Raw genomic sequence first — 23,813 nt, forward strand, 5'->3', positions numbered from 1 at the left:
AGATAGGCAGGAGGGGGAGCACGATGCTACACAATCCTGAGAGGATCTTGTTGGACTCTGAGCTTAGAGAGCAAGTGGTGGCTCTTTGGACAGAGGGCTTGGACACGCAGGACTCTCTTGCTGACAGAGTGGCCTCTAGACTTGCTCAGCTTAGTCGGTTCTTTCTTCAGGATTCTACGGCTTGCCTGGCTACATCAAGAGAGGAGGAGCAAAGTCCCGACGGGGCATTGCTTCCGTGCAGAGGATGCAAGAGCAACACCCAGACAGTCCCTCGTTGGAGGAGCAGTTGCAGCAGGCTCGCCAGGAGCTTGCCTGCACAGAGGAGAGGCGTCGTAAGTTAGCTTTCCATCGACAGGCATCTTAGTGAAACCAGGTGCATGACAGAGTCACGGTGGCATTCTTTGAGACAGTGGGAACCTGGCATGCGCACGCCAATGTCAGCCAATTGAGGAGGCCTGACGGGTCAGTTGCTTCAAAGCCAGGGGACATGCATGCAGTTGCTATTGAATTTTACTGTGACCTGTTGTCAGCAAAGCCTCAGTCAGAGCGACAGGATGCATGCAGAGAGCAGGTTTGGGCTCAGATGCCTTGTCTTGTGAGACTGAGGAGATGCGCCAGAGGCTTGAGCTGCCTCTTCAGCTAGAGGAGCTCCACGCGGCCCTCAGAGCACTTCCCTGTGGTAGCTATCCCGGTTGGTTTGACTCCCAGTTTTTTCTTAGAGTATTGGGACTTGCTTGGCTCAGCCTCTGCAACGCTTTTCAGTACATATTACACACGGAAGAGATGCCTGACAACATGAGTGAGGGCTTGATCTACCTCATTGCCAAGGAGGGTGGCTCCTTGGATGAGATTCGGCAATGGCGACCCATCACCATCCTCAACTCAGCCTACAAAATTCTGGCTGCAGGAGACCACGCAGAAGATTTAAACGAATTAACATAAGAAGAGTACGGGCCACCTCGGCCTACTCAGTATGAACTTCAAAAGATACAGCGTCAACAGCAGGTTGACGAGTGCACAAAGCAAATGATTCAATTTGAGAAAGACCCTCGGTTTGCAAAAGTTTTATCTCAGCAATCCATCACTGAAGTGCACACTCAGTGGCAGAAAGCCATCAAACCACAAATCAAACCGGCAATCAAGAAACCTCCTTCTCCGAGGATGTTTATAGAATAAGAACTTCAAGAGGTGGTTCACACAGACCAATCAGCTTTTGGACACAAAGAATCAATCCAAAAAACAATTGAAGAAGCGCAAGAAGGGGACTGACTACCCGGTATGCTTTGAGGAAAAGCACACGCCTGATGCTCTGATATCATTGTCACAGGCTTGGGCACCCCAAGTGGGGAATCCGACACGAGACACAAGAAAATCACTTTAAAATACTTCACAACTTAAAACTTGAGTCGACACGGCTGGCGTAGTTCCGTGCCCAGAGAGATTGGCCCTAGAGACTAGCGTCCCTTTCGGTATTTCTTTTATATTAATGTTTGAGCAAAGCACAATACCTAAGGGGTCCTCTGCTCTCAGACTCTGCGTCCAGATGCTCTGAATAGTGAGGCCCCAATGGGCTTATTTATTCTTACAAGGGATGCCCCAAAAGTAGAGCCCCAAAAGCTTCGAAATTCAAAAGAAAGAAGTCCCAAAAGCAACTGGTTCCCAAAAAGCTGCCAAAAGCCATCAGCGCAATTTGCGAAAATCCATACAGGCTGCCACGTCAACACCTGTCGGCGCAATCACGGAAGTCCGTATTGTCTCCCACGTTAGTATGTTGTATTGCCAATCCGTACCTTCAGCCACATCAACATGTTGTACTATTAGTTCGTACCTTCTGCCATGTCAACATGCCATACTGTCATGCCACGTCATCTGATGTGTGTGTGTGTCCGGGCAATACTGCCACATCATCATTTTGTGACACTCTGGTTTCATTGATTTGTAATTTACTCCCGAGAAGAGTACCAAAGAGAAGAATTGATGCTTGATTATGTCTAAATAGCTTCGTCTCAAGCTTTCCTAGGAGGAGTGTTCATGTTTGTTGTAAACCTCGGAACGAACACAAACCGGGTGTCTGAGGAGCGTTTCGTTGTATGCTTGAAACCTTTAAATAACGCAAACCGGGTGTCTGGAGAGCGTTTAATTGGGTTACAGTAAAACACACAGCTTGGAGAAGACGAAGGAAGCTCAAGGCACACAACAGAGAGTGTATTACTTAGTGTGCAATGGAAAGATAGATAGCCCTATAGTGAGGGCGTATATATAATGCATGGGAGAAAAAACCTCCTAGTGTGTTCAAACACATCACTACCACATATATATGGTAACAAATCCCCCCTGGGAGTGATGCGGTGAACGAGGGCTGGCACGAAGAGTAAAGGGAAGTGCCATGCCTTGAGGACAGGATCAGCCCACAGAGGGGAGCAAGCCCAAAGCTTTGCGGAAAGCTTCGAACTCCTCACGAGACAATGCCTTTGTGAAAAGATCAGCAAGGTTGTCCTATGTTGGCACATAAGCCAAGATGATCTCTCCTGCTGAGAGCCTCTCCCTGACATAGTGGTAATGCACCTCAATGTGCTTTGTGCGAGCATGTAAAACAGGGTTCCTCGCAACTGCCAATGCGCTCTGACTGTCAATGTAGATGATGTTGGCAATGTCTTGTCCAACACCCAAATCAACCATAAGACGTCTGAGCCATACACACTCAACCGTAGCTGTGAAGACTACCTTGTACTCGGTCTCACAACTCGAAGTGGCCACAGTAGGTTGCTTCTTGCTCAACCATGATATACACGAACTGCCAAGCATGAAACAAAAACCACTTGTGGACACTCGCGTGTCAAAATAACCAGCCTAATCTGAGTCTGAAAAAGCATGCAAGTCTGGCGGCAATGATCCCCCCTTGGGATAAAACAAGCCAAGATGTAAAGTGCCACTCAAGTAGCGGAAAATCCTCTTGACAGCCTGCCAATGCTTAGACCCTGGGCTATGCATAAATTTGCTGCCCTATGAGACTGCAAACTGAATATCTCGCCTCGTGTTGCATGCATAAATGAGGCAGCCAAGAACACTTTGGTAAAGAGTGACATCAACAGGATCACCAGCATCATGTAGACTCAACTTCAAACCTATTTCCATGGGAGTGGCAATAGGTTTGCAATCCTCATGTTGCTAAATTGGCTTTATCTTACAAAAAATAATTCAAAATGAATTATTGGATTTATAAGTGAGAGGGTTTTCTCGCTTGGAACCCAAAGGAAAAATAATTCTAAATGAATTATTGGAATTTTAAGTGAGAGGGTTTTTCTCACTGGAGACATCCGAGTACAGAGTATTCCCAGTCCGTCGTAATGACGGTAGCACTGTGAATGGGAATATCTGTAAGGCCACCAAGAACGGGTACTTCTGATGTGTCACATCGGATGGGTGACAGGGAGCATCGGGAAGAAGTATCCGACTATCCGGGAACGGACATCTCTGATGCGTCATAGGATGGGTGACATAGAGCATCGTGAAGGAGATTGTACCGTAAGTTCGGTAGGAAGTGACTAGGTGATGGGTATTCCTAATGCGTCACAAGGTGGGTGACGGGTGCATCGAAAAGGGGATATCCATAGTCAAGAGGAAATTCCGAACTATGTTGGAATTGTGCACAAGGAAAAGCAAGCACTTGAATGAAGATGGGTTCAGAGGAAACTTTGAGGAAAAGCAGATGCTTTCTGAGAAAGCGGGATTGCTTTTCGGGAAAGCAGATGCTTTTCCGCAAGGAAGTCTATGTCTGCATTACAACTGTGTGTGTGATTGCATCAAGGGACGCCTGGGAAGTGCTGTGAAAGCATTGTTTTTAACTTATAAGGTTTTATTGAGTTTTTGGACAGATTCAGACTATTTTTAAAATACGCCGGCCGCCCATTCAGTAAGTGGGCAGCCATCTGATAAATAAGGCCACAGATCAGCCAATGTTTTCTCTCTCTTTTTCTAGTAGAACAACTCTGCTTTCCCGGACACGAAGTCCTTACTTGGGATTCCTTACTTGGGAATCCCAAGTTCCGGATCACTACTTGAGAGACTATCTCTCTCCGATCCGTGGATCTACTTCCCAAACTCGGGTACGAAACCCTTGGGCTGATCTGGCTCTAGTTCCTCAGAGCGCTTTTCTCTTGCAGAGGCTCATGCCTTCCGCTGCTCCTATACCCTCACGAAGAGGAGGTACACCTGCAATCAAATATACCTAGATGAATCCAAGATAAGCCCAGATTCACCCTTGAAGGAAAGTGCAAGGTATAGACCCATGGTAGTCACCCACAAGACGATATAACCATCAGCTCCATCATGCATAGTATTGACTAAATACCACAACATCCCCACTAACGTCGTCAGTGCCCAATAAATATTCAGAGATCATAACATGAAAATTGTTACCTTCAAAGTCTCGACGCTCGAAACGCAACTCGGTTATCGAAAAGCAATTCCCCGGAAGAGATCTCTACATAGAAAATCCTCTCTTCCAATCCTACACACAAAAGAGGTGTGTTCTCGGGTTCCTTCTCATAAATCAGCCCCGTCTACGACGTTTATGGGCTGAAAACAGAGAAAAACAGCAACTTGTCGCGATGGAAACACGTTCCGTAGGCACTTCTTCGCGAGGGAACTCGCGCATTGGGTCCTGGCGACATCTGGTACACTTGGGACCCGAGAACACACCTCTTTGTGTGTAGGATTGGAAGAGAGGATTTTCTATACGAGATCTCTTCCGGGGAATTGCTTTTCGAGAACTCAGCTGCGTTTCGAGCGTCGAGATTGTGAAGGTAACAATTTTCATGTTATGATCTCTGAGTATTTGATTGCAGGTGTACTTCCTCTTCGTGAGGGAGTAGGAGCAGAGGAAGGCACGAGCCTTTGCAGGAGAAAAGCGCTCTGAAGAACTAGAGCCAGATCAGCCCAAGGGTTTCGTACCCAAGTTTGGGAAGCAGATCCACGGATCGAAGACAGGTAGACTCTCGAGATGTGATCCGGAAGTTGAAATTCCCAAGGGAAGGACTTCGTGTCCAGGAAAGCAGGGTTAATCTACAGGAAGAGGACTCTGGAAACAGAGTTAGAAAAGAGTTGCAGGGATATCATGCCCTGAGTCTGGAAGGTGAGATCCAGAGGCGAGAACCTTGGTTCTCAAGGATTTGGAATAAGGAACGGAAGTTCCTTGGAATAGGGCTTTGCCCTAGGAATAGGAAACCGAGGCTTCCGGGAACCATCAAGTCTTATTCTAGAACGAACGTGGTAATACGTTCGGTTCAAGTGCTTGTATAGACTTCTCCTTAGTAATAAAGATACTATTAGGGGGGGGACCAGCCCATCTTCTGGTTCTCAACACCGGTCGATCAAAGTGAGAGGGCAGGTCTTTGATCAAAGTTAAATCTTTTGAGGAACTCATCAACTGCGTATTGCTTTTATGCACGAGATATGCACGTGTCTAACCAAGACAATCACTCTCAAGTGTTTATGAGAGTAAGGTTGACTCAGAACATTGTTTTATACGATGAACTGCTTTGCTTAACCATCCGAAAGGTCCATGATTGATCTGGTATCCGGTAGTTCTCCAACAAATTACCTGCTATTGCGGGTAGGAAATTATGAAGGAACCATTCTGAGGTTTCAAGCAAAGAAAAGCTTTCATTAAGCTTGAGTTCTCTTTAAGCCTACACCCGTAAGGGAAGATATGGTAGTGCTTTTCGCACAAGTGAAGGAATACTCTCTTTACGAGGGAAGGAACAAGCGACGACTACGGCCTATGATCGAGGAATCCAAGGATTAAAATCCTAGCTTATTTGATGAGCGGGTTTTGCTCTAAGATTGAGCCAAGGGATCGTCAGGTTAAGTGTCTTCGCTCTAAGTATCTTACAAAGGGAAGGTAAATTCCCAGGCTCACTGAAACTTATGTACACCTTTGGGTGCATGGATAACACACGAAGATGCAGACCTATGCTAAGGAACTGGATGGGAGTTTGTTATACTCTCTTGAGCACCTTTTGCGCCAAGGATATTCCGACACGAGAATCTCTATTTGAGATGTGTCCAGTAGAAGGACTTTGAGTCTATACAGAGAAGAGGTTTTCTGATGATCGTTGCTCATAGAGTACGCTATGTGCTTTTACCATTACAAAAGCAACTTTTGGTTGCGGTATATTTTTCTCCATGAGCAGGTCAAGTAGCATTTACACGCTGCTGGAATAAATTCGAACTATTACGTTCGTAAGAATATAGTTCGCCAACCGTTTCAAAATGGTAAGAATCAAAGAGGGTTCGCTCTATTGTGAACAAGGTTTGAACGTACGTTCAGAAAATGCTATGGCTAGAATCCTATCTGCCTGAGATTTTGCAAGGCGTCATTGATGCTCGCAAGATGAATCATTTTTTATGATTCTGTAAGGAAGAGACGCTAATGGGCGTCAGGAAAACACTGCTGATGGTAATAACTCGTAGGAGGAAAAGATTGGAAAGAAGTGCCAACGTGCACAAGGAATCTTCGAATTAGAACCGTCCGCCGACGTTGAGTAGCGACCCGGAAAAAGAACCTTCTTTAAGGTGATCGCAAATTGTGAAAGAAAGACATCGAGCTTAATGCTCTATGACTCGAGCATTCCCTATGTGGGAGGACACAAGAGGTTTACTATCCTCAAGACTAATACCGCAAGGTTATGCGCAAGGACATAGACCTAGATTGATTTCTAGGAGGATTATTCTTCTCGGAATTGAGTTAACAGATTCTCGGATGAGGAAACTTCCTATCTGTTGGAAAGACGCGAATGACAAGTTCTTACATGGCTTGTAACTTTAATGAAAGGTGAAGGATATCCTCGAGGTACTAGAGGAAAGACATGAACCGGTAAGGTAAGTATTGAAGTATTGAATTTTTTAATTTTTGTTTAATTTAATTTTTAAGTTCTCTTTTGAGAAAGGACTAGCTAAACTCACCATTGAGCAAGATTTGGAATCTTTCCAGTTTCTCCCCGGCAGTTCAGTTGGACTTCTACAGTTGAGGACAACTGTTTATAAGTGAGAGGGATGTTGCTAAATTGGCTTTATCTTACAGAAAAATAATTCAAAATGAATTATTGGATTTATAATTGAGAGGGTTTTCTCGCTTGGAACCCAAAGGAAGAATAATTCTAAATGAATTATTGGAATTTTAAGTGAGAGGGTTTTTCTCATTGGAGACATCCGAGTACAGAGTATTCCTAGTCCGTCATTCAGAGTAATGACGGTAGCACTGTGAACGGGAATATCTGTAAGGCCACCAGGAACGGGTACTTCTGATGCGTCACATCGGATGGGTGACACGGAGCATCGGGAAGAAGTATCCGACCATCCGGGAACGGGCATCTCTGATGCGTCATAGGATGGGTGACATAGAGCATCGTGAAGGAGATTGTACCGTAAGTTCGGTAGGAAGTGACTAGGTGATGGGTATTCCAAATGCGTCACAAGGTGGGTGACGGGTGCATCGGAAAGGGGATATCCATAGTCAAGAGGAAATTCCGAACTGTGTTGAAATTGTGCACAAGGAAAAGCAAGCACTTGAATGAAGATGGGTTCAGAGGAAACTTTGAGGAAAAACAGTTGCTTTTCGGGAAAGCAACTGCTTTTCCGCAAGGAAGTCTATGTCTGAATTGCAATTGTGCGTGTGATTGCATCCAGGGACGCCTGGGAAGTGCTGTGAAAGCATTGTTTTTAACTTATAAGGTTTTATTGAGTTTTTGGGCAGATTCAGACTATTTTTAAAATACGCCCACCGCCCATTTAATAAGTGGGCAGCCATCTTATAAATAAGGCCACAGTTCAGCCAACGTTTTCTCTCTCTCTTTTTCTAGCAGAATAGCGAAAAAAAAAAAAAAACCGGCCGTGATCTCTACACGAGCAGCTATTCGTGCCTGTGGCTAGGAGCTATAATAGCATCACATGCCCTCACTCAGAGGGGAGGATCAGTTTTTGCAAGAAGGAGATGTTGCCTACAGAGTTCACCCGCAAAGAAGACGTTTGCCGATGATGCCCATGACTATCCCAAGTGTACCAGATGTCACCAGGACCCAGTGCGCGAGCTCCCTCGCGAAGAAGTGCCTACGGAGCGTGTTTCCAACGCGACAAGTTGCTGTTTTTCTCTGTTTTCAGCCCAAAAACGTCGTAGACGGGGCTGATTTATGAGAAGGAACCCGAGAACACACCTCTTTTGTGTGTAGGATTGGAAGAGAGGATTTTCTATGTAGAGATCTCTTCCGGGGAATTGCTTTTCGATAATCGAGTTGCGTTTCGAACGTTGAGACTTTGAAGGTGGCGATTTTCATGTTATGATCTCTGAGTATTTGATTGCGTGTACTTCCTCTTCGTGAGGGTATAGGAGCAGAGGAAGGTACAAGCCTCTGCAGGAGAAAAGCGCTCTAAGGAACTAGAGCCAGATCAGCCCAAGGGTTTCGTATCCGAGTTTGGGAAGTAGATCCACGGATCAGAGAGAGATAGTCTCTCAAGTTGTGATCCGGAACTTGGGATTCCCAAGTAAGGAATCCCAAGTAAGGACTTCGTGTCCGGCAAAGCAGAGTTGTTCTACGGGAAGAGGACTCTGGAAACAGAGTTGGGAAAGAGAGTTGCAGGGATGTCATGCCCTGAGTCTGGAAGGTGAGATCCAGAGGCGAGAACCTTGGTTCTCAAGGATTTGGAATAAGGAACGGAAGTTCCTTGGAATAGGGTTTTGCCCTAGGAATCGGAAGTCGAGGCTTCCAAGAACCATCAAGTCTTATTCTAGAACGAAGGTGGTAATACGTTCGGTTCAAGTGCTTGTATAGACTCCTCCTCAATAATAAAGATACTATTACGGGGGGGACACCAGCCCATCTTCTGGTCCCAGTACTGTGTCGATCTTCTCACTCTCTCTCTATCTATTTCTCTCTATATCCTTTGGCTTCAGTATTAAGTGATAAATTCTATTTATCCAAGTATATTTTATATTGTTATGCGCTCCCGTTTGACTCCAAACTTACATAGCAATGTCTCTATGTAACTTTTCTAACACAAGGCAATACCACCATCACACTGCTTAAACTGTATGCCCAAGTAATGATGCAACAGCCCCAAATCTTTCATCTTGAAAGTAGCATTCAAATCAGCCTTAAATTCAACAATATGTGCATCATTGGGATTAGTGATCAGCAAATCATCCACATAAAGAACAACAATGAGAAGTATGTCGCCCTCATGCTTGACATACAATGTGCTTTCTGTTGGACTGTCACGAAAGCCTCGTTTGACCAAATGAGTGTCAGCTTTCTCATACCAAGCACGAGGAGATTGCTTCAACCCATACAAAGCCTTCTTACATCTGCACACTTTGTCCTCTTGTCCTTTCTTGACAAAACCGCGAAGCTGCGTTACATAAACTTCCTCAAATATGTCACCATTCAAGAAAGCAATAACAATGTCTGACTCATGTACATCCCAACCAAAATGAGTTGCCAATGCACATAGAAAACGAACACTAGTCATATGACAAGTGGGAGCAAAATTTTCTTCATAATCTATGCCTTTCTGCTGCGCATAGCCTTTTGCAATAAGTCGAGTCTTATGGCGATCAACCTCACCATTCGGCTTGCGTTGCAACTTGTAAACCCACTTTGTATCAATGGCCTTTTTGTCAGGAGGCAAATCACATAAAGTCCATGTGTCATTTTCTATAAGTGCATCATATTCTGATTGCATGGCAGCCATCCCAACGAGGCTGTTTTGACGTAGGCAAAACAACTCTAACAGCAGCAATCCTTGCAGCAAGACCTGCAACATCCTTAACATCGCCTACATCCTTAGAACCAAGACGTACATCAATGCCCTGCACAATATTCCAGACACCCTTTGACACAAGAACATGTTGCATCATGTAAGTCCACATAGGGTAATTGTCCCCATCCAATCTGTCCTCAGCAGCAAACATCTTGAACACATCTGTGTTGTTGTCAGTCATGGAAAATGCATGCATCTAATGTGAAAACTGCCCGAAGAGAGGAGAAACTGAGTGAGACCAGCACGGGCTATATAGCACAACCCGCAGAAGACTCTATGGGATCTGTTTTGCAGTAATTGGCACTGACAGGAATTTTGCACAAAATGACGAATTAGCATGTGCGGTACTGCCTGTCGTGGAAACGGATGTCGAAATGAGCCCAAATTTTTATCGACCTGCGAACGCTCGCCAAAGCTCACTAAAATCGGAGAAAGTGAGCAGACGTGTGTTGGAGCTGCTGGCGACTTAGCCCGAGAGGATGCAACCTGCTCTGATACCAATTGTTGGAATTAGGGTTGCAGGAAAACACACACAGCTTAGAGAAGACGAAGGAAGCTCAAGGCACACAATAGAGTGTATTCCTTAGTGTGGAATGGAAAGATAGATAGCCCTAGAGTGATGGGCGTATATACAATGGATGGGAGGAAAAACCTCCTAAAGAGGGAAAAAATGCCCCAACGGTCCTAGTGTGCTCACACACATCACTACCACATGTATATGGTAGCACGGAACCTCCAAGCAATGCAGGCTGCGATCTGGGGAGTGTTTGGTTATATCAATCTCCTACGCTCATGGCCCGAACCTTTTTACGTTATTTATGGGGGAGTGAGGAGATAGTCGTTGTGAGTAGCTTCATGCGTAAGACCGTCTGTTTGGGAGGAGTGCTCAGCGGTGCTGTTTTCTTGTAACATGCATATGTGAGCATTTGTGTTGCATTGTGATATATCAACCACTAATATTCCTAATTGGGTGAAATTGCCTGGGTAAGTGCTTTCAGTGCATTGACACACCCATTACAGATCAGCGCAGTTTGGGTGTGATGGCTAATTTTGCTATGACAAAATATCAAGAGCTCCGCTATGGAATGAGAAAATTGAATGACCCTAGAATATTTTTTGAGATAACTTGAGTTGTTTTGCAGATGCAATGTAATCGCGGACGACTACTCTTCTTTCAAGAAGAGGGGATGTCACAAACTGCTGACATGTCAAGCCACTCAAGACCCATAGGGTTAGGGCTCCCTGAGCCTAACCCTAGCCAACCTGCAGATCCCGGTCGAGGAGCCTAAACCCTAGCAAAAGCAGAAGAAGAAGATGTCTTTACCAACTTACAGATCGTCGCCAAGTGGCCTAATTATTAAAGAAGGGGTAGGATTAAATCCTAACCACAAGTTAACTTATGGGACCCCGTTCGATGGGACCTAAAAAATAAGCACCCACGCACACGACCTTGCGTAAAAAATAATGATATGGCTGTTATACGGACAACCCGAATTTTGTGTTGGCTGCTGACAAGACAATTGTACGGATTTCCTTAATTTGCGCTAATAGCTTTTGGAGACAAGATGCTTTTAGGATTTGATGCTTTTCATGGCCAAGGAGCCTGGCATCCCACCAAGTGGAAGATGCAAAGATTTATTTGCAACATGTTGAGCAATATAAAGAAATACCGAAAAGGACGCCGAGGTTTGGGGCCAATACTCAACCGCTCCGTGTCTTGTGTGTTAAGCATCTCTTTCAGTTCCATTGTTTTAAAGTGTCTAAAGTCTGTTCAGTGTGTTCTTTTCCTTTGGCACGTGGTGTCCTCCTGTTACAAAAGCCATGCAACTGCCCCCACGTCACAAAACTCATCATGGATGCCCACTCTAATCAACAAACAACAAACTACCATCGACACTCGCTGCGACCAAGGACAAACCCAAAAACACTGCCTCAAAGGCTCAGGCTTCTCTAACAAGTCGAAGGCTTCTCTAACAAGTCGAATCATGACCTATGACTACCGACCAAGTACCAACAGGCAAACCTACATGTGATATCATCCACATGAAAAAACATATCCTACGGCTGATCCGGAGGGTCCACATGCATCACCAAAACTATCTTTGGAAAGCGCGAAGGGTGCACAGATCCTGCCATACCTCTAACTGGCATGGACGGTGAGGAGGGTGCCAAGTATGTAAAAGAAGCCTCCTTCCAAGGAAGGCAGCGTACTCAAAAGAGGATAGAGGGGCTCCATCATCGCTCAACGAACACTACCACCGCTATCCGATGTAGAACTGTCCTCTTCACTTGACGTCTCTTCAAAACAACGCAGGGTTGCCCTATGGATGCTCGATTCAACCTGTCCTCAAGGAGCCGTACAAGCGAAGAGACATATGTAAGAGTTCCTGGCTCAAGGTGACCCATCGGAGCCATGTAGAATGAAGCAAGGTGGTGGAGAATAATGCCATGTAATCCAACTCTGTGATACTGTGAGGAATGTAGTCATACAATGGCCTCACGAAACTCGGCGACAGAGCCAATTGAATTGGCTGCATACATGTGAACAATCTCTGCCCAGATACTCCTAGGAGTATCCTCTGAAGTGGAAGTCTGACCGCTGAGACCAAAATCTCTCTCAAAACACAACTGTCGATTGCGGCTGAAGCTTAGCGCTCTCTCTCTCTCTCTCTCTCTCTCTCTCTCTCTCTCTCGTGAGACAGAAGGAACTTACTGCTTGCGATCAAGTGTCCAAACTTCCAAATTCTCTGTCACAAAATCGTGGTATTGAACGCGAGGCTAAAAACAATGGGTAGGACATCAACATGGCAATGCAGTGCAATCGCAGCCCCGTTGCTTTATATCGTGCGTAGATCTAAAAAACAAGATTAGTTTTTGCCAGTAGGCAGTATGTCCCTACGATTTTTGAAAATCATTGGGAAGGCAAGAATCTGGGTAGATGCTGGGGGCAGTGTTCAGGAAAATAAAGTTGGCTGCATGGGAGTCGAACAAGTGCAGTTTGAATGCTCTCTCTCTCTCTCTCTCTCTCTCTCTCTCTCTCTCTCTCTCCACAAAGCATATTTGCATGCCCCTTTGTGTATTTGTCGTTGGTTAAAGGGCATGAGTTGTCTCTCATGATATCTAGGATATGCAAGCCGAAGGGAGGCAATGTCACTTATGTGGCTGCCTCAGCCTACGCAGAGGTGGCTTCTGTAGATGCCTCCAACCTACGCGAAGGAGAGAACGGATGCGCAGGAGGGGGTGTTGATGCCTCAGCCTGTGAGAGCAGTGTACAGCAGAAAAGGGGGGATATTGGGGAGCATCTCGCAATTAATGGTTTTTTTAAAAGTATGTACCAGTATGCCATTATACCAATAATAGTGATGTGTTCCCTTTTTGTTAGTGAAAAAGGGAAGATTATTTTTTATAAATGTTTGCGTGTTGTTTTGTGAGTGTGTGTATGTATGTGCATGTATGTGTGTGAGTGTGTGTGTGTGTGCGTGTGTGTGTGTGTGTGTGTGTGAGAGAGAGAGAGAGAGAGTGTTACTGCGCGCAGCAATCGCACAATTGGCTTTAGCCAAAGAGAGGAGAGAGTTGCAAGAGCAACTCTAAGAAGGAGAGCTATTGTAGAGAGAGAGAGAGAGAGAGAGAGAGAGAGAGGTAGTGCAAGGTAAGATTTTATATGTGATTGGAGTAACTAGTTCACAGAAAACGACACATGGCCTATAGAAAGCAGGGTTCAAAAAGAAAGATTGGTTGCGTAGAACTTCAAAGAGTAGTTGCGTTGTCTATAGCCAAGAGGGTTGGTGAAGAATTTGGTTGCAGGCTTGATGAAGAGGTTGGTTACATGATTAGGTTTGAGGATTGCACGGGGCATGAGACAGTAGTCAAGTATATTACAGATGGAATGCTTCTAAGAGAAATACTTGTGGATAGCCAGCTCTCACTATCGTGCTTGATGATGACCTTGCACTCCTTCAAGGTAATGAACTTCTCCTTGCACAATTCTAGCTTTTTTCAAAAGTCTCTCCAACACTGAGATGATAGAAAGTGACGATGGAAAGACACGTTCCCTATGGGATTATTTTTTAATGTGGAGGAAGCTATGCCAACTCCACACCATACGTTGTATTGTTTTTTTCTTTTCTTTGCATGCTCACAAGCATCCTATGCACGATATGTAAGTTTTTGCACATAATAGCTGCAAATTCAAAAAAAAATTAATGTCTATAACATCTAAGATTAAAATTATGTGCTTTTATGAGACTTATACGACATTGGGATCAAAAGGATAATATCATCAAAGAACATCGGATGTCCACTAGAGAGGTTTGGGAATAGCTTCAAGAAGAGATGTTGGAGAGCCTCTCTTTCAAACAAGATAAAATACAATGCAAAAGGTACTCTAACGTTGCACCTTTTAAAAGAAATCTTAGAATCACTTAAAGCAATCTAAAAGATTCATATAAATCAACCAAACAATTTGAGTATTGAACACATTTCATCATAGGTTAGTAGTACAATTAGTCTCGCCTGCTTTGCATAACTAAGATGACCGAACTCATCTTCTATTAAAGCATAAAAACACAATCTATGTGAGGCAATCAAGGCAAACTAGTTGGGCACAAGAGCTTAGGCTTGACAAGGCATAATATAAGGCCTCCATCACACACGTTCGCCCAGACGTGTGCAAATGACATGGCGAAGTAGGGTTGGCTCTCAACAGTGCCCTCCTCTATGCAAAATCTGCCTACTTTACCCCCTCGCCCCTCCTAAGCTTTGCGTGGACATGCAAATTCTCAGCGTGCATTGACTTTCAATGGCCTATGAGCTGCTATTATTTTTTAATTCTTTACATGTGACATATTGTGAATTGCTATCACAATTCTCAAAGGTTTGTTTTCATTTGACGTTTGCCCTTATGTGACACATTGGATTGGCCCAAACGGGTACTTTTTGGGCATGCCCGGCATTTGTGTGTGACAAAGGCCTAAATTTTTTTCAAGAATGTAAAATTTTAAAGTCCCACTTTACTGTATTCAAGATAATGTGATAGCGAAGTTTCTACAAATGACAAAAGAAAGTAAGAGTTCAGACTTCTTTCGATGGTTATGATAACTAATTGCACAATCACATATTAAAATAACTCTCGATCTTTAGCAAAAACCAAAAAAGTGTGGTCAATATATATAAGCTCAAAGATACAATATACAATATCCATACATGTGTAAGCAATACGATGAGATTTCAATATGGACCATACTTGCCATTTAAACGTGACAAAATGTCATGGTCGTTTGAGATGTAGTAGCTTTCCTAAATCAACTAAGTTTTGAAGCTCGTTGTCAAAAAGTTTGCTTTTGTATTTGATTCAAGATCAACACGATGCCAAAACACATAAGCTCTAAAGTATTCTGTGCTACTCTTTGAAAAAAATTACAAACTATCTTTTTTGACACATCTACATATACATGAAACTACACAGATATATATAACTATGTTGTTGCTTATTATGCAAGACATCATGTTGCCCTAGAAACTTCATACCAAGCATTCCCATGCTCAGTGACATCAAGTCAAGGTAACTATTGGGCATACTTGCAGATTCATCCCCCTAGAGTCACCGTGCTAGCTAGCATATCACAATAGTCCAAATTACCAGTAGCGAACGCAAAATGTGACTATTCTAAGGTGAATTTTTCTCAAAATTCAATCATTGTAATAGCATCATTCAAGATTTGTACCTATCAATACTTAGTCCAAAGTATCCTTTATCAACCTTCATCTCCAAAGCCTACCAAGTCATACCTTTAAGTTAAGACTTTACTACAACTAAAGTTCTAAATATATACTACATACTTCTCACACCGAGCTCAAAATAGTGGTCAGGTACTTATAGATTAATGTATAGGCAAGCATTTGGGCTAGAGGAGGTGCAGGGGAAAGGTTGGACTCAGCTTAGCCTAGGGTTGATCAAAAACCAAATTAGCTTAGGGTTGATCAAAAACCAAATCAGCCTGTCCAAAAATGAAAATTCAAAAATATTGCAAATATGCAAATGTTCATTAGTATTCTCGTTTGAATCCTTACGAGGAAGAACTCTTGCCATTTGGGAAAAAGAAGTGATGTTAGTGAAGGACAATACGTGAGCACAGGAGGCATGAAGAGAACAACCACAAACAAGGTGGTGATGAGGCAAGTGTTTAATGGTTCATATATTACAATGCTTGATGAATAAATGAGGGAGATATGTGTTGCATTACCTTTTTGCTTTCAAAACAATGGGTGGAGATACAACAACAAAAAAATCTCTTTCCACACCATCTACAAATCAAAGTTATCTTCCTAACAAAATCTTGCGTGCATATGCAAAGTAGAGAACAATAATGACAAGCACCACACCTCTGACCCTTTGTGCTCATTCACTTGTTGTTGGGGCCCCTTGTCCCTTGTTGCTCCTTTACTCATTGATCTAGCAATTCCAAACTGCATGTGCAGCTCATTGCTTGTTTGAGCAATGAAGGTACAAATAGACAACAAGCAATCTCCTTGTCTTGAAATTTTCAAGGAAAAAACGTGTGAATTTAAAAGTTTCAACCATCCTCTTTTCCCTTTAAAATTGAGATATTGCCTCCATATAGGAAAAAACATCCAATGGGGTCCTCTAAGGAGCAATTGGTGCCAAGACAAAAAAGATTTTTGGGCACAACATAAGAATTGCATTTTATTTTATTACATGTGTTGGCAATTGTGCAAGAACTTATATAAGCCTTGCCTATGTTTAGAGCTGTTGCACCACTCCACATAGCCTTTTGCATAATTATATTGGGAATCCATATCAAGGAAAATTTGAATTTCCACTATCTTTGATTACATAAGATGCCTCCTCTAATATTAAGGGTTACATGTAGAGGTTGGATACATCATACTACTTTCTTGCGATGTGAATCGGCTTATATCGGTGCTTTAACCTCAAGCATTTGGATTAAGATGTCTCAAACAATTGAGTCTCCAACTTTTTATTATCCAAGCTCGCTCTTATCTCGAACTTTTTGCCTTAGCCAAACAATGCAAACTATAAATATTGTGTAATATGATACTTAGTATGCACAAATAGGTCCTCTACTATGGATCATCACATGTGTTCAAGTTTCAAACATCTTTTCAACATTGCACTCCTTTTGCATACAACTTAAGAGGTACCTTGAATAAAGTTACTAGGAATTGTGGAGCATCCAAAGTTGGCCATCAAATGGAGTCAAGCTTGGTGGAATCCCTTGAGTTGCATAGCCAACTAGGCCATATGAGCCAAAACGATATGAAGACTGCAGCACTTTTTGGTTACTTATCTGTGTTGAGTTTCTGTTATTTTTACGTATATGAGCATGTCATTTATGGTAACCTAGGATTGTACACTTTTCATTGGGTAGAAAATGTCTTGAGCCACTAAAGTTTGTACATAACGAATTATGCGGTCCTATGCCAACCAAGTCTCTAGGGGGAGCAAACTTTTTCTAACATTCATAGATGACTTTACTAAAAAAGTGTGGGGATATCCTTTGAAACATAAGGATGATGTCTTCCCTGCATTTCAAAAGTTTCTTGGATTAGTAAAAAAATCATTCATGCAAGAATATCAAGAGCTTAAGGACTAATAAAGGGGGAGAATATATCTCCAAGAAATTTGCAAAATTTTGTACCAAAAGAGGGATTTGGTGGCAGTTTATTGCATCGTAGACACCTGCCCAAAATGGGGGAGTTGGAAGGGTGAATTGCACGATTCAGATAAGTGTCATAACTATGCTTTCTATGGCAAACTTGACTCAAGGCTTTTGGGCTGACGCTATTTTGATCACAGTTCAAATTGTAAACAGACCACATAGTATGTCATTGGATAATCAGATTCCATAGGAGTTGTGGTAGTTAGGCAAGAAACAACACAATGTTCATTCACATATCTTTGGTTTTGTGAGGCATATGCACATGTGCCAAAAGAGCTTAGATAGAAGCTTCACCCAAAGTCACACAAATGTATCTTCATTGGCTATGGTGCATATGGAGAGATGGGCTACCGTCTCTACCAATCAAAACCTTGTAAGATCATAAAAAATGTGGATGTTATATTCAATGAGTCCAAGATGCATAAAATCCTACCAAAGAGGTAGAGTACATGAGAGTGACATTCAAGGTTTTTGCCCTAGCAAGAAACATTGGAATGCGGTGAAACATATCCTCAAGTACTTGAAAGGTACGACAAGAAGATGCTTATGCTTTAGGAACATTGATGCATGCATCAGAAGAGAGGGTACCCACAATACAATAGGATGTATTTTCAGGTAACATCAAAACCTATTTGAATCACATAAACACTTTGAACTTATCCTTAAGTGGATATACACATGTATGACGCGAATAATCATCAATGAAAGTCATGAAACACAAATTGCAACTAAAAGAAGGAATGTGCATCGGCTTGCAAACATATTGTGAACAAGCTACAACCTACAAGTAGCCCACACTAAACCATCTTTCCAAAACTTAGAATGTTGCATTTTTTCCAAAATACAAACTTCGCAAACATGCTTAGATGGTGCCTCCAAAGGGGTCAAAGAGAAAACCATATCAAATTTTTCCAAATGCATCAAAGTGGAAAAACTCAGATGCCCAAAACATGCATGCCATAGTTTAGGATATGAAATAGCCTTAGAAAATGTAATTTCATTTACAAGTTTTCCACACACTTGTCATAAGAATTGAGCTTGTATAGCCCATGATACAAGGTACCTCATGCTACCATAGTATCACCTGAAGTAAGATCATGAATTGTACATCTGTCATCCATAAACTTTATAGCAAGACCAAGTCTTGCTAATGAAAAAATAGGCAACATATTCTTTTGATCCTAGGCACAAAAAATACAAAGAAAGTGTGAAGGAACTACCATTAACTACAGTGAGTACAATCTTTCCAACTCTTTGAACTAGATAAGACATTGTTGGCACAAGTGACAGTATTCCCATTGGGGATAGCATCAATAGAAGTGAATAAGTCATGCAATGAGATGTAATGTGCTTTGTACCACCACTACCAAAATACTACACATGTGAATGTGCAACCTCAATGATGCATGCATGATGGAGTAAAGGTTCATAATGACACTATGCCCTAAAAGTCCCATTCTGCATCAATAATAGAATTTGTGGATTCTGCAATGGCTGCATTTGAAGAAGATTCTTGGCATAGCCTCTTGTAGCAAAGTGACCAGCCCATCAAACTTAATAGCATTATCATTGCCCTGTAAAACAAGCCTTAAAGTAAAAGCAAAAGTCTGATACATATCTGGTAATGCATCCAAGATAGTATGTACAAGTGAATCGTTGGGAATGACTTCATTTGCAACAATAAGTTGCTCATTGATATCTTTGACTTTAGTAAGGAGTATGTCCATACCATCTTCCTCATGCATGATCTTTGATTCTAGCAATTTTCCCACATATGCTATTTTTGCTCATGGTGGGCGACTTGCATACAATCTAGCTTGGATGCCCCAAGCTTGTTTGCTGAATGAATGTGAGAGGTAATGGTGCGCTTGACAGTCACTGGAATCAATGCTTGCACATTCAAATGTAGGTAAAACAACACGAGTAGTAGGAGGTGAACTGCTAGAACTGCAACATCCTCCATAGTACCTAGGTGTGCAATACCTTTAACAATGTTCACACACCCTTAAAACTAAATACATGCTGCATCATGTAAGACCACAATGGATAATTGTCTCAATTTAGTTTGTCATCACTAGATACATCTTGAAAACATCATCGCTCTCAGCCATCGTGAAAAATTGAACTTGATGTAGAGAATGCCCATGCCAAAATTGAGCAGAAATTGAAAGAAAACTATCTATGCTATATAGCATAATCCACAATAGACCATTGAAGACATGTCATGCAAATATTTGTAGTGGAAGAAATTTTGCACCAAGGGACAAAATTGACTATGCAGTACATGTAGTAGTGGAAACAGATGCAAAAATAAGCCCAAATCAAAATTCTAAGCACACCAAGATCTACGAGCTTTCCAAAGTATTTATAAACCTATTGGAAGTCGTCAAAGCTCACCCAAATCAGAGAAAGTGAGCAAGAGGTGTTGGCAATGCCGGTGACTATGCCCGAGAGGACACTACTTGTAATGACACCAATTGTTGGAGTTAGGGTTGCAGGAATGCACATAGCTTGGAGATGGAGAAGAAGCCCAAGGCACACAATGTAAAATGTATTACTTGGTGAGAAAATACAAAATAAGTTAACCCTAGTAAATTTGTAAACCTATTGTTATAGCTTTGGGACAATCAAATGAAAGATCTGGCAAGCACTTTGGGAGCCTCGTTGTTTGTGCTTTGTTATTTGTAAACCTATTGGTATGGCTATGGGGCAAATGGATGAAAGATTTGGTAAGCACTTTGGGAGTCTCGTTCTTTGTGTCATTTAGCAAAAAGCTTAGGAACACATCAAATAAGGCCTACATATGTTGGGATGTGCACAAACCTCCTCTGAAAAGTATGGTCATGAATGTTGGGCATGATTAAAAATAATCCCACTCAAGTTTTTGTAGATTCTTTGGAGCATGCTTCAAATGCAATGGATTCAAACACTTTGTTAGAGACTGCTATCTGAACCACAAGATTTTGGTGGCAACAGCTGTGGTGGTAGAGAAGGTTCCATTAGCCCTCCATGCAGATAAGGACATATCCAACATGATTACTAAGATTGTGAATCAAGGTGGAGGTGGACCTAATGATGAAAAAGTAGTGATTGAGTAGCAAGATGGTCACTCATAATTGGAACTCTCAAGAATATTGTGCAACAATGTAAGGAGAGGCCAATAAAAGTAGAAAGGCTACCCCTAATTTCCAATTTTCCTTCGTCTCTTGTAAGAAACCACCAACTCAGCCTATTCAAAAAAAAAAAAAACTACCTCCTACTCCTAGGAAGGAGGACAATGGCTAGGAGAAATTGTCTATAATCATATGCAAGCACCTCAAATTCTTGGCTCAAAGTAACGTATACCATAAGAAGAACCACCTCATAGCTTGAAAGCTCCTATTGATGCATGAAACTTCTTTGCGGTGCTTGGGGGCAATAACCCATTGGATCTGAATTCTAGTGGCAAATATTGTGGTAGAGAAAGTCCCAAACCGATATCACTAAGGGTGGATGTAGAGAGGACGAAGGCGGACATGAGAGTGATATGGAGGAAGAGGATGCTTCTCTAAATGTTGAGGTGTTTGTCCCATTTTTTGAATGTGAAGGACCTCAATATTCACTCTCTAAATGATGTTGAGGAGTTTGTCCCACTCTCTGAATAATGGGAGGGCCTCAATATTCAGCCCTAGAATGCGAAGAGCATCAAATTGACAAAAAAGAGTGCTCTATTTTGGGAGGAGGTGAGAAAGTTAGCGAGATGAACTATTGGGTGATCCAAGAACATCCCTTGGACACCATCAATTTTAGAAAGTAATCTGTGGAAAATTCTATGGGGAGGAAGCACTTGTTACGAGACTAGGCACCCTCCTCTTGTACGTGGTTAACTGCAATTGGAATAGCTGGCTTAATGGTTAATTATGTGTTGTCTATTTGATTTTACTAGTAGTGAGTGCATGATGATTTGTAGATTGGAATTCTAGGATTTGAGAAGGAAGCACCGACGAACAATAACCCTCTCGATCATTTTACGTTTGCACAATATTTTAGACCTTTTATTCAATAAGCCACTATGGAGGCTGTAAATAGCTCTAGTGAAACTCACCCTTAAAGGACATGCAATAAGTGATGTGCTCCACTCAAGTACTAAAGTGGACTAGCTGTAAAAGAGGGGCCTCCAATTTTGGCACCCATAACTCAAATACTATATTAAATACCAAACTCCACAAGAAGGGTGCCGTGGAGTTTGGGGCTATGATTTTAGGCCTTTCTTGTGTAGATGCTCTCAATTTTCCCTTCGCTCTCTCTTATACTATGCTTTGTTATTTTGTGTACTCCCTGATTATGTCTACATCTCTTACAATTCCTCTTGCACTCTGTCCTTGTCAATCTATTTTCTTGTGTGTGTGTGTGTGTGTGTGTGTGTGTGTGTGTGTGTGATGTCATAGTCAAGGTGTGTGTGTGTGTACTTGGATTTGGGAGAGAAGGTGACATGTTGATGGTGAAGTCTATGAAGAATTTTTGAATTTTCCAAGCAACCGGTCTACCCACTCTCCCAAGAGTGGTATTAGAGCTTTGGTTCGAGTTACTCGGCACGGGATTTTAAATTTTTGAAGGAATTCTTACATTGGCAAATTAATCGGAGATTTATTCTACAATTTTTACTTGTCGGCACCATAGTGGGGTATGTGAAATATTTTATTCAAGATAATTGCTAAATCTGACCTATTTGTGAAGACATGCGGGTGAGCAATTGAGAAGAAGGTGATTCTGAAGAGTTTTGAGAGATTTGGTGATTCCGCCTCGGCAACGGAGTCCATTGAAAGAATTTAAAAGAGACAAAAGTGGTGGGTGTTGAGAGAGATGCCCAATCAAGAAGAAGAGGTTGAGAATTGAGGAAAGGCAACAGAAGCGGATTGGGAACTCAAGATTCAAAGCTTTCCAAGCACTGAAGCCTTCAAGTTGCACCGATCAACACTGCGGGAATTGACTCTTGCTTGCAGTAAACCCACTTTGTTGACCACTGCAAAAACGCGCAAAACCTGCATCGAACCACATTCCCTGGCCTTGTGAGTGGTTTTGTCTCTTTGAATGTGGGCCGAAACGGCCAATATTGGTCGCCATTATCCTCTCTCTGCAACACGCCGTCGTCTAGACCCTGCTGGCACGCTTTTGATCTCTAAAGATAGAGAATTCACATCTTTAGTTAAAAAGATATGGCTACCCTTGGTTGACACCCACCCCCACAAAGCTCCAAAACATTTACTTTAAGCCTCAATTCACCCCTTCACTCAACCCCTTGGTCGGCAGTGGACACAAACCTTGAAAAGGATGACACATAGATCTCCTTGTCCGCACAACATCAATTCCCTTTGTAGATCAAAGGGAAAATTGATCGTCCATCATCCAAAGTCTTTGCGATCCATCCTTGAAAATTCCCTCGGCTACCTACTCTTTGCCTACTCGACGATCGCCACCATAGTTTCAAGGGCAATGCATTAGCCAGAGTTAAGCCGACCATACAAATTAAATTCTACGATGAAGAGTAAATTATCTTGCCGATTGCTATTGCCATCGTTTTTGGGGAGACGGGAGATTGGACATCGACGAAAGTTCAAATTGATCTGCAGACTAACCACTCAATTGCTCATCTTTTTCAATCAAACTTGGTGCACCATATTTCTAGACTGGATGCCACCACCAATCGTGAAGCTAAGTACCCATTTATTTTTGCTTGTTCCTTTATTTTTATATCTTAGCATTATCATGCATATCATCAAATACATATATACTTACAGCCATTTATTTATTTTATTTTAAAAAAAGAGAAAGAAAGAAGAAAAGCACGCAATCATGGCACATCTCCCACAGCTGCCCACAATTGTTGAACAACTTACTAATCTTCAACAATCTCTCACGTATGAATGCATGCAAAGGCAAGAGCTTGAAGATAAATTACTGCATTCTGCACGCATAAAATCTGCACCGGCACTAAAGCAAAACAAAATTAGTAGAAAAGTCTTCACTTTTAACGATTTTGATGGCACTAAAGATGCTAGCATGGTTCTAGCATGGGTTAGTCAGTTAGATGACTATTTTCATGATGAAGACTTTCCCAAACATGAAATGGTAAAGTGTGCATCAAATCATCTCACCACCAGTAGCGCTGCATTGTGGTGGAACGCCACCAAACAACATGGTAAAAGATCACGTACCTGACATACATTCAAAAAGTTATTTTTACCTCAATTTTTTCCCACACAGTATAAACCTAAAGCACGATGCCAATGGGATTTAAGTTGACATGGTCGAACTGAA

The 23,813-nt window shown here is 42.3% G+C and overlaps 1 protein-coding gene across 1 annotated transcript in view; it reads right to left on the bottom strand.

Annotated features, from left to right (window-relative positions):
• Window positions 1-12,687, bottom strand: part of LOC147458549 (7-dehydrocholesterol reductase-like protein) — a 29,964-nt gene extending 17,277 nt beyond the window's left edge. Inside the window, exon 1 of the mRNA XM_086513203.1 lies at window positions 12,530-12,687. The gene's annotated coding sequence lies outside the window, so the exon portion shown is untranslated. The remainder of the gene's footprint in view (window positions 1-12,529) is intronic.
• Between the last annotated feature and the right edge of the window lie 11,126 nt (window positions 12,688-23,813).

The sequence above is a fragment of the Adiantum capillus-veneris genome, chromosome 5, assembly GCF_014529385.1.
Source record: "Adiantum capillus-veneris isolate H3 chromosome 5, ASM1452938v2, whole genome shotgun sequence".
In the NCBI taxonomy this organism is placed as follows: Eukaryota; Viridiplantae; Streptophyta; class Polypodiopsida; order Polypodiales; family Pteridaceae; genus Adiantum; species Adiantum capillus-veneris.